Here is a 4,806-nt window from a genome sequence, read left to right as displayed (position 1 = left end):
GTTAAATACTTTGTCAAAACTGACTTTTAATGAAAAAATGAGTTTTCATCTAACTTTCTTGTGCAAAGGGCCTGCCTCCTATACTACAATTTGAGGGTTCTATTGCAAGTCCACCACCCAGCAAGTAAAACTTTTCTGAATTCCTCCTAAAAAAAAAAAAAAAAAAAAATCCAAATTATCCATGGAAAAATGTAAATTAAAAAAGTAATAAAAATTCAGTTTAGCTGAAAATGTCAAAAGAAAAAGAAAAACATACCCCACCCCTAGTTTGTACCTTGGAGGATCATGTCAAAGATACCATTCATACCGGTAAGACAAGTCCATGGAAGTAGTCTAATATTTCACTTTTATAGGCCCTTGCTACATGTTACATACATTATACAATTAATGGGTTACTCGCACAATGAATTTAGACCAGCCACACATGAAAAGTAATTAACACAGGATAAAAATAACTACCCAGCTATAAAGAGAGCCAGCAAGATATGAACTTTGTGCTTGAAAATGTGTAACAAATCTATAGCTGGTTTCTACCCAGCTTTAATCTGAACATGTAGAAGGGCTCATATATACATATACACACTTCACTTCCTAAATATATATTTGGTGCCAAATCTTGTCCTAGCCCTTTGACATTGTGCACCCAAAGTAGTCACAAGCTACACGCTTCCATGTCAAGTTTCTTCAAGTCTACTGACCTCATTTTGTGAAGTGTTAAGCACCCCTGACTCCCGGTGAAAGAGATGGGAGTGGAGGACACACAACCTCTCACAGGCTTTCAGACCTTATTTCAGCCTCTAGATCAGGGGTCAGCATCCCCCGGCATGCGTGCTGAGCATGGCACACAAGGCCATTTTGTTTGGCGGGCCACCATCAGCCTGGGCTCTAAGCAGCTGCTGCCAGCCACGGAGTCCAAGCTGCTCCCAGCAGGCAGCTGGGAGGCTGCAAGTAGACCAGGTTCTTTGGGCCATCTGCAGCTGTGAGGCTGCAAACAGCTGCTCCGGCATGCTGGCACTCCAGCACCTTCCAAGGTAGATATTGTGGTTTTTTCAGCACTCTGGCCAAAAAAAAAGTTGCCTACCCTGTTCTAGGTGATTTATACTGGGTTTATCAGTACTATAAAATAAGTCTCACCTGATACTACCCTGAAACACCAGACAGCAACAGAAGAAGTACAGTCACTTATGTTCTTGTTAACTAAAGCACAGCAGTCTAACTGGCAGCCCAGAAGATACATACAGCCTGTGAGGGTTTAACATGTGGCCCAGGGACTCCTGCCCAGCCACCAATCCACCCACTGCTCTAGAAGTAGTGGCAGGGGTCTCCAGAAGCCCTCTCCCTGCTCTTCTGGTTTCTGGATCCTGCCCCCCACTCCTAGGGAAAGCAGCCAGGCTCTGCAAGTTGTACACTAAACAAAGAAGGGAGCCAGGGTGTCCGTGTGTTGTCTGTGTGCAGCAGGTGGGCTGCTTGTACATGAATGAAGCTGGGAGAGGGTGGGGGTGCTGCCCACGCAACAAGGATGAGCTGGGCTGTCCTTTTGCAGGACCAGCTGCCCACATGGCACGTGTGGCCAGCAGGGTGGAACTGTGCAAGCAGCAGGGTGGAAGCTGGGCTGTATACATGGTGAGGGGAAGGGGTGGTGCCTACTGTGCACAGCTTCCAGGTCTGAGGCCCAAGCTCCACATGTCCTTTGGCTGCCCAGAAGTTGGACAGCCCTAGACTTGGTTATTCCAGGTATATAGCATTCATTTAATCATACTGTACCTCCAGCTCAATGAATCTCGATGAATTTATTTTCTTCTAATCTTAAAAAGGAAAATGAAAGGCAAATACAATTAGAAAATGTAACACTGTTATATCTAAAACACAATATAACATTGTTATAGCTAAAACATCATATAATAGTATTCAAGGCAAGACACTTTGCACACCCCCACTGTAAGCGTCCTAAGCGGGCCATATTCAATTCAGATTCAGCCTGATTCAGGGGAAAGCGATTCAATTAGTTGATTTGGATCACTGTCCCGATTTGATTCGGTCATATCCAAATCCAAAGATTCAATTCCAATTTGGAGAAACGGCAATTCAGCCATAGACACAGTTTTATATGTTTTTTCAGCATATCTCAAGGTACCAGGCATAGCTTATGAACACTGAAATGGTGGGGAACGCCGAGATGGTGGGAAAGTACTTCCAGTCCACTTATGGGTCCACTGCCAGCTTGGGGTACTTCCAGCCCCCTCCCCAGGTGCCCCCCCCAGACCCAGGAAGCACTAGTCACCAAGCCAGGGGGAGAGGATCCCTGCATGCTCTGTGGCCAGTGTGGACTGGAAGTGCTTCTGGTTCCACTGCCGAGTGTGCTGGCGATCCCCCCATGCTCCCATGGGATGTTCCATCTGCCCCACCATCTCAGCATTCACGAGCCACCTGGTACCAAGGTATGTAGAAAAACAAACAAACAAACAAACCCACAAAGCTGTGTCTATGTCCAAATCATCGAATCTCTCTGAATCTAAATCGGAGGCTTCCAATTTGATTCAGAAAGATTAATGGGTCTCCCGATTCAATTTGGATTCAGAGATTTGGCCGCTGAAATCAGGCCGAATCTACGCTGAATCAAATCAGCGACAGAAGCTTCGCACAGCCCTAACTTACACATATGTGGGGAACCTGTACTGAGAAAATGGCAGCAGTGCACTTTGAAATAAAATACATTCAAATGTGCTTTAGCTCAAAGCACCTCACCACTATTTTCTCAGCATGGGGATGTGCTGCACCACTAACACACGCGACATGCAGACACTTTTAGTTAGTGCGGCTTGCTAATTAGAAGTGCCCGGTGGCACATCGGGGCACATGTAAAAATGCCCAAAATAATAACAATGCAGCTTATATAGCTTTACATTAATCAACAGCAACAACCACCTATACAGCACCAGCACTAAGAGGCTCAGTCAGGAGTTAAGACCCTGTTGTGCTCAGTGCCAAGCATGTATGTACTAACGGGGTTTTATTAAATATAAAAAAATATTAGACACTTCAGTGTTTACTTATTACTGTATTTATTTATTAGATATATATGCCACCCTTCCTTAAAAAGGCTCAAGGCAGGTTACAATACAAGATAAAAAATTACAGAAACAGAATAAAATATTAAAATAGCAAGACAGAGCAAAACAAATTCTACCACCTCCCCTCAAAAAAAATTTAAAGCAATCCACTCCGTAGTCTCTCCCACTCTCCTGCTTTTGACCAAGGAGGGCATCTTCCTCTCCACTCCTGACCAACCCAACCTCATTCTAACCCACATTTATTTACTCCATAAAGGAAAGCAACCAAAAATGTATTCTTCTCTGCCCCTTCTTCCTCATATTCCCTCACCCCTACAGATGACAACATACTAATTAAATCACTATCTTGTCAAGCAAGTACAGTATCTGTGTAGCCAATGCTTGCTTCCTTTGCCTCAAAACTACAAAATGAATAAAACAATTTGCTGTGAGTTCAGCATAAGACAGAACAGAAATCAAGCTGAAATTGGATCTTTGCTACCTTGCTATTATTGAAATTCAGCACAATTTCAATAAATACCTTCAAAGCAATAAATGGTGCAGAAACTCCATAAACATATATTACCATCTCTTAACCCTGACAGTTTGGAGTGGAGGGGTTTTTAAATCAAAAACCACTAAAAACACTAAGAAATTATGCTAAAGCTGTCTACAAGAGAGAACACACTGTATAAATAGCACAGCAAGATGCAACTTACTGCTTTATGATTACTCGGCTACAGTAGGTGGATGGCATTTTAAACAAATAAGAACAAGTCTTTCCAAAACAAAAGACAGAAATGAATGTACAAAGAAAATGCAATCTATGCTACACAAGTACCTTTAGGTGCAGTCTTTGTCTGACTGGAAATCATGGCAGGAGCATCTGATGGCAGACCAACATAGACACCCCCATAATTCCTTAATGAAGAAACAATTGAAGAAGTCATGCCACAGAGGTAAAATGCTTTCATGTGTTATGTCTACATTTAACAGCAGCATTACTAAGGCCATAGACAGACAAACTGAGGGTACTTCATAACTAGTTTTAGGATTAAATCTCTTATTTCCACTGAATCCAAGGAAGGATTCATGCTATGGAATGAGCACGTTTTCCATCAAATTCCAACCTTTACATACAAGCAAATGCCAGAGCTCTTGCTTCCTACTAGCACAGATTGAATCTCTCATCAGGATAGATACAGGACAACCTAATAGCAATTCATACTACTGAAACAATTTAACCTAGTCCTTTACACAATGCACACCACTGCACCCACTGTTTTTTGTAAAATGAGTCTGCACCTGCCTCCACAAAGCCATGCAATAAGGGGACTATCTGCAAATGGAAAGATGAGCAGGGTCCACATCTACCTTCCTCAGAGCCCCAAAGAAAATCATAGAATCATATCATAGAATCACAGAAGTAGGGTGGGAAGGGACCTTGTAGATCTTCAAGTCCGACCCCCTGCCTGGGCGGGAGAAAAGACTGGACTCAAATGAGTTCAGCCAGGTAGTCATCAAGCTTCTTCTTATAGATCCCCAGGATAGGAGCCAGCACCACTTCCCTTGGAAGTTGGTTCCAGCTCCAAGCCGCCCTAACTGTGAAGTAGTTCTTGCAGATGTCTAATCTAAATCTACTCTCTAATAACTTGTGTCCATTGTTCCTTGTCATGCCAGGGGGTGCTAGGGGAAACAGTGTCTCCCCTAAACCCTTCTGGTCCCCCCTAGTGAGTTTATAGACAGTCACCAGGTC

The 4,806-nt window shown here is 43.3% G+C and overlaps 1 long non-coding RNA gene across 1 annotated transcript in view; it reads right to left on the bottom strand.

Moving 5' to 3' along the window:
• Positions 1-1,803, bottom strand: part of LOC109316582 — a 3,883-nt gene extending 2,080 nt beyond the window's left edge. Inside the window, exon 1 of the long non-coding RNA XR_002102876.1 lies at positions 1,765-1,803. This is a non-coding gene — a long non-coding RNA (uncharacterized LOC109316582). The remainder of the gene's footprint in view (positions 1-1,764) is intronic.
• Between the last annotated feature and the right edge of the window lie 3,003 nt (positions 1,804-4,806).

The sequence above is a fragment of the Crocodylus porosus genome, unplaced genomic scaffold, assembly GCF_001723895.1.
Source record: "Crocodylus porosus isolate Cpor-Errol unplaced genomic scaffold, CroPor_comp1, whole genome shotgun sequence".
NCBI classification, from domain to species: domain Eukaryota; kingdom Metazoa; phylum Chordata; order Crocodylia; family Crocodylidae; genus Crocodylus; species Crocodylus porosus.
The sequence above is the reverse complement of the archived record's forward strand: the minus strand, read 5'-3'. Positions and strand labels throughout refer to the sequence as shown.